A 16633-nucleotide genomic window follows, 5' to 3' on the forward strand; every position below is an offset into this window, starting at 1 on the left:
TATTACGTAATATCGTATAACGTTATATACTACTACGTAAGGACGTATAACGATATATACTAATACGTAATAACGTATAACGTTATATAGTATCACCTTATGACGTATAACGTTATATACTATTACGTAATATCGTATAACGTTATATACTATTACGTAATATTGTATAACGTTATATACTACTACGTAATAACGTATAACGTTATATAGTATCACCTTATGACGTATAACGTTATATACTATTACGTAATATCGTATAACGTTATATACTATTACGTAATATCGTATAACGTTATATACTATTACGTAATATCGTATAACGTTATATACTACTACGTAAGAACGTATAACGATATATACTAATACGTAATAACGTATAACGTTATATAGTATACCCTTATGGCGTATAACGTTATATACCATTACGTACTGACGTATAACGTTATATACTATTACGTAATAACGTATAACGTTATATACTACTACGTAATAACGTATAACGTTGTATACTATTACGTAAGAACGTATAACGTTATATAGTATTACGTTATAACGTATAACGTTATATACCATTACGTACTGACGTATAACGTTATATACTATTACGTAATAACGTATAACGTTATATAGTATTACGTAATAACGTATAACGTTATATACTAATACGTAATAACGTATAACGTTGTATACTAATACGTAAGAACGTATAACGTTATATAGTATTACGTTATAACGTATAACGTTATATACCATTACGTACTGACGTATAACGTTATATACTATTACGTAATAACGTATAACGTTATATAGTATTACCTTATGACGTATAACGTTATATACTATTACGTAATAACGTATAACGTTATATAGTAATACCTTATAACGTGCAACGTTATAAACCATTACGTACTGACATCTAACGTGATATACTATTACGTAATAACGTATATCATTATATAGTATTACCTTATGACGTATAACGTTATATACTATTACGTAATATCGTATAACGTTATATACTATTACGTAATATCGTATAACGTTATATACTACTACGTAAGAACGTATAACGTTATATAGTATCACCTTATGACGTATAACGTTATATACTATTACGTAATATCGTATAACGTTATATACTATTACGTAATATTGTATAACGTTATATACTACTACGTAATAACGTATAACGTTATATAGTATCACCTTATGACGTATAACGTTATATACCATTACGTACTGACGTATAACGTTATATACTATTACCTAATAACGTATAAAGTTATATGGTATTACCTTATAACGTAAAACGTTATATACTATTACGTAATAACGTATAACGTTATATACTATTACGTAATATCGTATAACGTTATATACTACTACGTAAGAACGTATAACGATATATACTAATACGTAATAACGTATAACGTTATATAGTATACCCTTATGGCGTATAACGTTATATACCATTACGTACTGACGTATAACGTTATATACTATTACGTATTAACGTATAAAGTTATATGGTATTACCTTATAACGTAAAACGTTATATACTATTACGCAATAACGTATAACGTTATATAGTATCACCTTATGACGTATAACGTTATATACTATTACGTAATAACGTATAACGTTATATAGTATTACCTTATGGCGTATAACGTTATATAGTATTACGTTATAACGTATAACGTTATATACTATTACGTAATAACGCATAACGTTATATAGTATTACCATATGGCGTATAACGTTATATACTATTACGTAATAACGTATAACGTTATATACTATTACGTAATAACGTATAACGTTATATAGTATTACCTTATGGCGTATAACGTTATATACTATTACGTAATATCGTATAACGTTATGAAGTATTACCTTATGGCGTATAACGTTATATACCATTACGTACTGACGTATAACGTTATATAGTATTACCTTATGACGTATAACGTTATATAGTATTACGTTCTAACGTATAACGTTATATACTATTACGTAGTAACGTATAACGTTATATAGTATTACCTTATGGCGTATAACGTTATATACCATTACGTACTGACGTATAACATTATATAGTATTACCTTATGACGTATAACGTTATATAGTATTACGTTATAACGTATAACGTTATATACTATTACGTAATAACGTATAACGTTATATAGTAATACCTTATAACGTGTAACGTTATAAACCATTACGTACTGACTTCCAACGTGATATACTATTACGTAATAACGTATATCATTATATAGTATTACCTTATGACGTATAACGTTATGTACTATTACGTAATATAGTATAACGTTATGTAGTATTACCTTATAACGTATAACGTTATTTACTATTACGTAATAACGTATAACGATATATAGTATTACCTTATGACGTATAACATTATTCTCGATTACATAATATCGTATAACGTTATGTAGTATTACCTTATAACGTATAACGTTATATACTAATACGTAATAACGTATAACGTTGTATACTAATACGTAAGAACGTATAACGTTATATAGTATTACGTTATAACGTATAACGTTATATACCATTACGTACTGACGTATAACGTTATATACTATTACGTAATAACGTATAACGTTATATAGTATTACCTTATGACGTATAACGTTATATACTATTACGTAATATCGCATAACGTTATGTAGTATTACCTTATAACGTATAACGTTATATACTATTACGTAATAACGTATAACGTTATATAGTAATACCTTATAACGTGCAACGTTATAAACCATTACGTACTGACATCTAACGTGATATACTATTACGTAATAACGTATATCATTATATAGTATTACCTTATGACGTATAACGTTATATACTATTACGTAATATCGTATAACGTTATATAGTATTACCATATGACGTATAACGTTATATACTATTACGTAATAACGTATAACGTTATATAGTATCACCTAATGACGTATAACGTTATATGCTATTACGTAATATCGTATAACGTTATATACTAGTACGTAAGGACGTATAACGATATATACTAATACGTAATAACGTATAACGTTATATAGTATCACCTTATGACGTATAACGTTATATACTATTACGTAATATCGTATAACGTTATATAGTATTACGTAATAACGTATAGCGTTATATAGTATAACCTTATGACGTATTACGTTATATACTATTACATAATAACGGATAACGTTATATGGTATTACCTTATAACGTATAACGTGATATACCATTACGTACTGACGTATAACGTTATATACTATTACGTAATAACGTATAACGTTATATAGTATTACCTTATGACGTATAACGTTAAACAATATTACGTAATAACGTATAACGTTATATAGTATTACCTTATGACGTATAACGTTATATACTATTACGTAATATCGTATAACGTTGTGTAGTATCACCTTATGACGTATAACGTTATATACTATTACGTAATATCGTATAACGCTATATACTACTACGTAAGAACGTATAACGATATATACTAATACCTAATAACGTATAACGTTATATAGTATCACCTTATGACGTATAACGTTATATACTATTACGTAATATCGTATAACGTTATATACTATTACGTAATATCGTATAACGTTATATACTACTACGTAAGAACGTATAACGATATATACTAATACGTAATAACGTATAACGTTATATAGTATCACCTTATGACGTATAACGTTATATACTATTACGTAATATCGTATAACGTTATATACTATTAAGTAATATTGTATAACGTTATATACTACTACGTAATAACGTATAACGTTATATGGTATCACCTTATGACGTATAACGTTATATACTATTACGTAATATCGTATAACGTTATATACTATTACGTAATATCGTATAACGTTATATACTACTACGTAAGAACGTATAACGATATATACTAATACGTAATAACGTATAACGTTATATAGTATCACCTTATGACGTATAACGTTATATACTATTACGTAATATCGTATAACGTTATATACTATTACGTAATATCGTATAACGTTATATACTATTACGTAATATCGTATAACGTTATATACTACTACGTAAGAACGTATAACGATATATACTAATACGTAATAACGTATAACGTTATATAGTATACCCTTATGGCGTATAACGTTATATACCATTACGTACTGACGTATAACGTTATATACTATTACGTAATAACGTATAAAGTTATATGGTATTACCTTATAACGTAAAACGTTATATACTATTACGCAATAACGTATAACGTTATATAGTATCACCTTATGACGTATAACGTTATATACTATTACGTAATAACGTATAACGTTATATAGTATTACCTTATGGCGTATAACGTTATATAGTATTACGTTATAACGTATAACGTTATATACTATTACGTAATAACGCATAACGTTATATAGTATTACCATATGGCGTATAACGTTATATACTGTTACGTAATAACGTATAACGTTATATACTATTACGTAATAACGTATAACGTTATATAGTATTACCTTATGGCGTATAACGTTATATACTATTACGTAATATCGTATAACGTTATGTAGTATTACCTTATGGCGTATAACGTTATATACCATTACGTACTGACGTACAACGTTATATACTATTACGTAATAACGTATAACGTTATATGGTGTTACCTTATCACGTATAACGTTATATACTATTACGTAATATCGCATAACGTTATGTAGTATTACCTTATAACGTATAACGTTATATACTAATACGTAATAACGTATAACGTTGTATACTAATACGTAAGAACGTATAACGTTATATAGTATTACGTTATAACGTATAACGTTATATACCATTACGTACTGACGTATAACGTTATATACTATTACGTAATAACGTATAACGTTATATAGTATTACCTTATGACGTATAACGTTATATACTATTACGTAATATCGCATAACGTTATGTAGTATTACCTTATAACGTATAACGTTATATACTATTACGTAATAACGTATAACGTTATATAGTAATACCTTATAACGTGCAACGTTATAAACCATTACGTACTGACATCTAACGTGATATACTATTACGTAATAACGTATATCATTATATAGTATTACCTTATGACGTATAACGTTATATACTATTACGTAATATCGTATAACGTTATATAGTATTACCATATGACGTATAACGTTATTTACTATTACGTAATAACGTATAACGTTATATAGTATCACCTTATGACGTATAACGTTATATGCTATTACGTAATATCGTATAACGTTATATACTACTACGTAAGGACGTATAACGGCATATACTAATACGTAATAACGTATAACGTTATATAGTATCACCTTATGACGTATAACGTTATATACTATTACGTAATATCGTATAACGTTATATAGTATTACGTAATAACGTATAGCGTTATATAGTATAACCTTATGACGTATTACGTTATATACTATTACATAATAACGGATAACGTTATATGGTATTACCTTATAACGTATAACGTGATATACCATTACGTACTGACGTATAACGTTATATAGTATTACGTAATAACGTATAACGTTATATAGTATAACCTTATGACGTATTACGTTATATACTATTACGTAATAACGTATAACGATATATAGTATTACCTTATGACGTATAACGTTATATACTATTACGTTATACTGTATAACGTTATATAGTATTACGTAATAACGTATAACGTTAGATACTATTACGTAATAACGTATGACGTTATATAGTATTACCTTATGACGTATAACGATATATACTATTACGTAATAACGTCTAACGATATATAGTATTACCTTATAACCTACAACGTTATATACTATTACGTAATAACGTATAACGTTATATACTATTACGTAATAACGTATGAAGTTATATAGTATGACCTTATGACGTATAACGTTATATACTATTACGTAATAACGTCTAACGATATATAGTATTACCTTATAACCTACAACGTTATATACTATTACGTAATAACGTATAACGATATATACTATTACGTAATAACGTATAACGTTATATAGTATCACCTTATGACGTATAACGTTATATGCTATTACGTAATATCGTATAACGTTATATACTACTACGTAAGGACGTATAACGATATATACTAATACGTAATAACGTATAACGTTATATAGTATCACCTTATGACGTATAACGTTATATACTATTACGTAATATCGTATAACGTTATATACTATTACGTAATAGTATATAACGTTATATACTACTACGTAATAACGTATAACGTTATATAGTATCACCTTATGACGTATAACGTTATATACTATTACGTAATATCGTATAACGTTATATACTATTACGTAATATCGTATAACGTTATATACTATTACGTAATATCGTATAACGTTATATACTACTACGTAAGAACGTATAACGATATATACTAATACGTAATAACGTATAACGTTATATAGTATACCCTTATGGCGTATAACGTTATATACCATTACGTACTGACGTATAACGTTATATACTATTACGTAATAACGTATAACGTTATATACTAATACGTAATAACGTATAACGTTGTATACTAATACGTAAGAACGTATAACGTTATATAGTATTACGTTATAACGTATAACGTTATATACCATTACGTACTGACGTATAACGTTATATACTATTACGTAATAACGTATAACGTTATATAGTATTACGTAATAACGTATAACGTAATATACTAATACGTAATAACGTATAACGTTGTATACTAATACGTAAGAACGTATAACGTTATATAGTATTACGTTATAACGTATAACGTTATATACCATTACGTACTGACGTATAACGTTATATACTATTACGTAATAACGTATAACGTTATATAGTATTACCTTATGACGTATAACGTTATATACTATTACGTAATAACGTATAACGTTATATAGTAATACCTTATAACGTGCAACGTTATAAACCATTACGTACTGACATCTAACGTGATATACTATTACGTAATAACGTATATCATTATATAGTATTACCTTATGACGTATAACGTTATATACTATTACGTAATATCGTATAACGTTATATACTATTACGTAATATCGTATAACGTTATATACTACTACGTAAGAACGTATAACGTTATATAGTATCACCTTATGACGTATAACGTTATATACTATTACGTAATATCGTATAACGTTATATACTATTACGTAATATCGTATAACGTTATATACTACTACGTAAGAACGTATAACGATATATACTAATACGTAATAACGTATAACGTTATATAGTATACCCTTATGGCGTATAACGTTATATACCATTACGTACTGACGTATAACGTTATATACTATTACGTATTAACGTATAAAGTTATATGGTATTACCTTATAACGTAAAACGTTATATACTATTTCGCAATAACGTATAACGTTATATAGTATCACCTTATGACGTATAACGTTATATACTATTACGTAATAACGTATAACGTTATATAGTATTACCTTATGGCGTATAACGTTATATAGTATTACGTTATAACGTATAACGTTATATACTATTACGTAATAACGCATAACGTTATATAGTATTACCATATGGCGTATAACGTTATATACTATTACGTAATAACGTATAACGTTATATACTATTACGTAATAACGTATAACGTTATATAGTATTACCTTATGGCGTATAACGTTATATACTATTACGTAATATCGTATAACGTTATGAAGTATTACCTTATGGCGTATAACGTTATATACCATTACGTACTGACGTATAACGTTATATAGTATTACCTTATGACGTATAACGTTATATAGTATTACGTTCTAACGTATAACGTTATATACTATTACGTAATAACGTATAACGTTATGAAGTATTACCTTATGGCGTATAACGTTATATACCATTACGTACTGACGTATAACGTTATATAGTATTACCTTATGACGTATAACGTTATATAGTATTACGTTCTAACGTATAACGTTATATACTATTACGTAATAACGTATAACGTTATATAGTATTACCTTATGGCGTATAACGTTATATACCATTACGTACTGACGTATAACATTATATAGTATTACCTTATGACGTATAACGTTATATAGTATTACGTTATAACGTATAACGTTATATACTATTACGTAATAACGTATAACGTTATATAGTAATACCTTATAACGTGTAACGTTATAAACCATTACGTACTGACTTCCAACGTGATATACTATTACGTAATAACGTATATCATTATATAGTATTACCTTATGACGTATAACGTTATGTACTATTACGTAATATCGTATAACGTTATGTAGTATTACCTTATAACGTATAACGTTATATACTATTACGTAATAACGTATAACGATATATAGTATTACCTTATGACGTATAACATTATACTCGATTACGTAATATCGTATAACGTTATGTAGTATTACCTTACAACGTATAACGTTATATACTATTACGTAATAACGTATAACGTTATATACTATTACGTAATAACGTATAACGTTATATACTAATACGTAATAACGTATAACGTTGTATACTAATACGTAAGAACGTATAACGTCATATAGTATTACGTTATAACGTATAACGTTATATGCCATTACGTACTGACGTATAACGTTATATACTATTACGTAATAACGTATAACGTTATATAGTATTACCTTATGACGTATAACGTTATATACTATTACGTAATATCGCATAACGTTATGTAGTATTACCTTATAACGTATAACGTTATATACTATTACGTAATAACGTATAACGTTATATAGTAATACCTTATAACGTGCAACGTTATAAACCATTACGTACTGACATCTAACGTGATATACTATTACGTAATAACGTATATCATTATATAGTATTACCTTATGACGTATAACGTTATATACTATTACGTAATATCGTATAACGTTATATAGTATTACCATATGACGTATAACGTTATATACTATTACGTAATAACGTATAACGTTATATAGTATCACCTTATGACGTATAACGTTATATGCTATTACGTAATATCGTATAACGTTATATACTACTACGTAAGGACGTATAACGGCATATACTAATACGTAATAACGTATAACGTTATATAGTATCACCTTATGACGTATAACGTTATATACTATTACGTAATATCGTATAACGTTATATAGTATTACGTAATAACGTATAGCGTTATATAGTATAACCTTATGACGTATTACGTTATATACTATTACATAATAACGGATAACGTTATATGGTATTACCTTATAACGTATAACGTGATATACCATTACGTACTGACGTATAACGTTATATAGTATTACGTAATAACGTATAACGTTATATAGTATAACCTTATGACGTATTACGTTATATACTATTACGTAATAACGTATAACGATATATGGTATTACCTTATGACGTATAACGTTAGATACTATTACGTTATACTGTATAACGTTATATAGTATTACGTAATAACGTATAACGTTAGATACTATTACGTAATAACGTATGACGTTATATAGTATTACCTTATGACGTATAACGATATATACTATTACGTAATAACGTCTAACGATATATAGTATTACCTTATAACCTACAACGTTGTATACTATTACGTAATAACGTATAACGTTATATACTATTACGTAATAACGTATGACGTTATATAGTATGACCTTATGACGTATAACGTTATATACTATTACGTAATAACGTCTAACGATATATAGTATTACCTTATAACCTACAACGTTATATACTATTACGTAATAACGTATAACGATATATACTATTACGTAATAACGTATAACGTTATATAGTATCACCTTATGACGTATAACGTTATATGCTATTACGTAATATCGTATAACGTTATATACTACTACGTAAGGACGTATAACGATATATACTAATACGTAATAACGTATAACGTTATATAGTATCACCTTATGACGTATAACGTTATATACTATTACGTAATATCGTATAACGTTATATACTATTACGTAATATTGTATAACGTTATATACTACTACGTAATAACGTATAACGTTATATAGTATCACCTTATGACGTATAACGTTATATACTATTACGTAATATCGTATAACGTTATATACTATTACGTAATATCGTATAACGTTATATACTATTACGTAATATCGTATAACGTTATATACTACTACGTAAGAACGTATAACGATATATACTAATACGTAATAACGTATAACGTTATATAGTATACCCTTATGGCGTATAACGTTATATACCATTACGTACTGACGTATAACGTTATATACTATTACCTAATAACGTATAAAGTTATATGGTATTACCTTATAACGTTAAACGTTATATACTATTACGTAATAACGTATAACGTTATATACTATTACGTAATATCGTATAACGTTATATACTACTACGTAAGAACGTATAACGATATATACTAATACGTAATAACGTATAACGTTATATAGTATACCCTTATGGCGTATAACGTTATATACCATTACGTACTGACGTATAACGTTATATACTATTACGTAATAACGTATAAAGTTATATGGTATTACCTTATAACGTAAAACGTTATATACTATTACGCAATAACGCATAACGTTATATAGTATCACCTTATGACGTATAACGTTATATACTATTACGTAATAACGTATAACGTTATATAGTATTACCTTATGGCGTATAACGTTATATAGTATTACGTTATAACGTATAACGTTATATACTATTACGTAATAACGTATAACGTTATATAGTATTACCTTATGGCGTATAACGTTATATACTATTACGTAATAACGTATAACGTTATATAGTATTACCTTATGGCGTATAACGTTATATACTATTACGTAATATCGTATAACGTTATGTAGTATTACCTTATGGCGTATAACGTTATATACCATTACGTACTGACGTATAACGTTATATAGTATTACCTTATGACGTATAACGTTATATAGTATTACGTTATAACGTATAACGTTATATACTATTACGTAATAACGTATAACGTTATATAGTATTACCTTATGGCGTATAACGTTATATACCATTACGTACTGACGTATAACGTTATATAGTATTACCTTATGACGTATAACGTTATATAGTATTACGTTATAACGTATAACGTTATATACTAATACGTAATAACGTATAACGTTATATAGTATCACCTTATGACGTATAACGTTATATACTATTACGTAATATCGTATAACGTTATATACTATTACGTAATATTGTATAACGTTATATACTACTACGTAATAACGTATAACGTTATATGGTATCACCTTATGACGTATAACGTTATATACTATTACGTAATATCGTATAACGTTATATACTATTACGTAATATCGTATAACGTTATATACTACTACGTAAGAACGTATAACGATATATACTAATACGTAATAACGTATAACGTTATATAGTATCACCTTATGACGTATAACGTTATATACTATTACGTAATATCGTATAACGTTATATACTATTACGTAATATCGTATAACGTTATATACTATTACGTAATATCGTATAACGTTATATACTACTACGTAAGAACGTATAACGATATATACTAATACGTAATAACGTATAACGTTATATAGTATACCCTTATGGCGTATAACGTTATATACCATTACGTACTGACGTATAACGTTATATACTATTACGTAATAACGTATAAAGTTATATGGTATTACCTTATAACGTAAAACGTTATATACTATTACGCAATAACGTATAACGTTATATAGTATCACCTTATGACGTATAACGTTATATACTATTACGTAATAACGTATAACGTTATATAGTATTACCTTATGGCGTATAACGTTATATAGTATTACGTTATAACGTATAACGTTATATACTATTACGTAATAACGCATAACGTTATATAGTATTACCATATGGCGTATAACGTTATATACTGTTACGTAATAACGTATAACGTTATATACTATTACGTAATATCGTATAACGTTATATAGTATTACGTAATAACGTATAGCGTTATATAGTATAACCTTATGACGTATTACGTTATATACTATTACATAATAACGGATAACGTTATATGGTATTACCTTATAACGTATAACGTGATATACCATTACGTACTGACGTATAACGTTATATAGTATTACGTAATAACGTATAACGTTATATAGTATAACCTTATGACGTATTACGTTATATACTATTACGTAATAACGTATAACGATATATAGTATTACCTTATGACGTATAACGTTATATACTATTACGTTATACCGTATAACGTTATATAGTATTACGTAATAACGTATAACGTTATATACTATTACGTAATAACGTATGACGTTATATAGTATTACCTTATGACGTATAACGGTATATACTATTACGTAATAACGTCTAACGATATATAGTATTACCTTATAACCTACAACGTTATATACTATTACGTAATAACGTATAACGTTATATGGTGTTACCTTATCACGTATAACGTTATATAATATTATGTAATAACGTATAACGTTAATATAGTATTGCCTTATGGCGTATAACGTTATATACCATTACGTACTGACTTCCAACGTGATATACTATTACGTAATAACGTATATCATTATATAGTATTACCTTATGACGTATAACGTTATGTACTATTACGTAATAACGTATAACGTTATATACTATTACGTAATAACGTATAACGTTATATACTATTACGTAATAACGTATAACGTTACATACTAATACGTAATAACGTATAACGTTGTATACTAATACGTAAGAACGTATAACGTTATATAGTATTACGTCATAACGTATAACGTTATATACCATTACGTACTGACGTATAACGTTATATACTATTACGTAATAACGTATAACGTTATATAGTATTACCTTATGACGTATAACGTTATATACTATTACGTAATATCGCATAACGTTATGTAGTGTTACCTTATAACGTATAACGTTATATACTATTACGTAATAACGTATAACGTTATATAGTAATACCTTATAACGTGCAACGTTATAAACCATTACGTACTGACATCTAACGTGATATACTATTACGTAATAACGTATATCATTATATAGTATTACCTTATGACGTATAACGTTATATACTATTACGTAATATCGTATAACGTTATATAGTATTACCATATGACGTATAACGTTATATACTATTACGTAATAACGTATACCGTTATATAGTATCACCTTATGACGTATAACGTTATATGCTATTACGTAATATCGTATAACGTTATATACTACTACGTAAGGACGTATAACGGCATATACTAATACGTAATAACGTATAACGTTATGTAGTATCACCTTATGACGTATAACGTTATATACTATTACGTAATATCGTATAACGTTATATAGTATTACGTAATAACGTATAGCGTTATATAGTATAACCTTATGACGTATTACGTTATATACTATTACATAATAACGGATAACGTTATATGGTATTACCTTATAACGTATAACGTGATATACCATTACGTACTGACGTATAACGTTATATAGTATTACGTAATAACGTATAACGTTATATAGTATAACCTTATGACGTATTACGTTATATACTATTACGTAATAACGTATAACGATATATAGTATTACCTTATGACGTATAACGTTATATACTATTACGTTATACCGTATAACGTTATATAGTATTACGTAATAACGTATAACGTTATATACTATTACGTAATAACGTATGACGTTATATAGTATTACCTTATGACGTATAACGGTATATACTATTACGTAATAACGTCTAACGATATATAGTATTACCTTATAACCTACAACGTTATATACTATTACGTAATAACGTATAACGTTATATACTATTACGTAATAACGTATAACGTTATATAGTATTACCTTATAACGTATAACGTTATATACTATTACGTAATATCGTATAACGTTATGTAGTATTACCTTATAACGTATAACGTTATATACTATTACGTAATAACGTATGACGTTATATAGTATGACATTATGACGTATAACGTTATATACTATTACGTAATAACGTCTAACGATATATAGTATTACCTTATAACCTACAACGTTATATACTATTACGTAATAACGTATAACGTTATATACTATTACGTAATAACGTATAACGTTATATAGTATTACCTTATAACGTATAACGTTATATACTATTACGTAATATCGTATAACGTTATGTAGTATTACCTTATAACGTATAACGTTATATACTATCACGTAATAACGTATATCGTTATGTAGTATTACCTTATAACGTATAACGTTATATACTATTACGTAATAACGTATAACGTTATATACTATTACGTAATAACGTATAACGTTATATACTATTACGTAATATCGTATAACGTTATGTAGTGTTACCTTATGGCGTATAACGTTATATACCATTACGTACTGACGTATAACGCTATATAGTATTACCTTATGACGTATAACGTTATATAGTATTACGTTATAACGTATAACGTTATATACTATTACGTAATAACGTATAACGTTATATAGTATTACCTTATGGCGTATAACGTTATATACCATTACGTACTGACGTACAACGTTATATACTATTACGTAATAACGTATAACGTTATATGGTGTTACCTTATCACGTATAACGTTATATAATATTATGTAATAACGTATAACGTTATATAGTATTACCTTATGGCGTATAACGTTATATACCATTACGTACTGACTTCCAACGTGATATACTATTACGTAATAACGTATATCATTATATAGTATTACCTTATGACGTATAACGTTATGTACTATTACGTAATATCGTATAACGTTATGTAGTATTACCTTATAACGTATAACGTTATATACTATTACGTAATAACGTATAACGATATAAGGTATTACCTTATGACGTATAACCTTATATACTATTACGTAATATCGTATAACGTTATGTAGTATTACCTTATAACGTATAACGTTATATACTATTACGTAATAACGTATAACGTTATATACTATTACGTAATAACGTATAACGTTATATAGTATTACGTAATAACGTATAACGTTATATAGTAATACCTTATGACGTATAACGTTATATACTATTACGTAATATCGTATAACGTTATGTAGTATTACCTTATAACGTATAACGTTATATACTATTACGTAATATCATATATCGTTATGTAGTATTCCCTTATAACGTATAACGTTATATACTAAGACGTAATAACGTATAACGTTCTATACTAATACGTAATAACGTATAAAGTTATATAGTAATACCTTATAACGTATAACGATATATACTATTACGTAATACCGTATAACGTTATATAGTAATACCTTATGACGTATAACGTTATATACTATTACGTAATATCGTATAACGTTATGTAGTATTACCTTATAACGTATAACGTTATATACTATTACGTAATAACGTATAACGATATATAGTATTACCTTATGACGTATAACGTTATATACTATTACGTAATATCGTATAACGTTATGTAGTATTACCTTATAACGTATAACGTTATATAGTATTACGTAATAACGTATAACGTTATATAGTATTACGTAATAACGTATAACGTTATATAGTAATACCTTATGACGTATAACGTTATATACTATTACGTAATATCGTATAACGTTATGTAGTATTACCATATAACGTATAACGTTATATACTATTACGTAATAACATATATCGTTATGTAGTATTCCCTTATAACGTATAACGTTATATACTAAGACGTAATAACGTATAACGTTCTATACTAATACGTAATAACGTATAAAGTTATATAGTAATACCTTATAACGTATAACGATATATACTATTACGTAATAACGTATAACGTTATATAGTATGACATTATGACGTATAACGTCATATACTATTACGTAATAACGTATAACGTTATATACTATTATGTAATATCGTATAACGTTATATAGTATTACCTTATGACGTATAACGTTATATACTATTACGTAATATCGTATAACGTTATGTAGTATTACCTTATAACGTATAACGTTATATACTATTACGTAATAACGTATAACGTTATATAGTAATACCTTATAACGTGTAGCGTTATAAACCATTACGTACTGACATCTAACGTGATATACTATTACGTAATAACGTATATCACTATATAGTATTACCTTATGGCGTATAACGTTATATACTATTACGTAATATCGTATAACGTTATGTAGTATTACCTTATGGCGTATAACGTTATATACCATTACGTACTGACGTATAACGTTATATAGTATTACCTTATGACGTATAACGTTATATAGTATTACGTTATAACGTATAACGTTATATACTATTACGTAATAACGTATAACGTTATATAGTATTACCTTATG

Source organism: Bombus pascuorum, chromosome 13 (assembly GCF_905332965.1).
Source record: "Bombus pascuorum chromosome 13, iyBomPasc1.1, whole genome shotgun sequence".
Lineage (NCBI taxonomy): Eukaryota > Metazoa > Arthropoda > Insecta > Hymenoptera > Apidae > Bombus > Bombus pascuorum.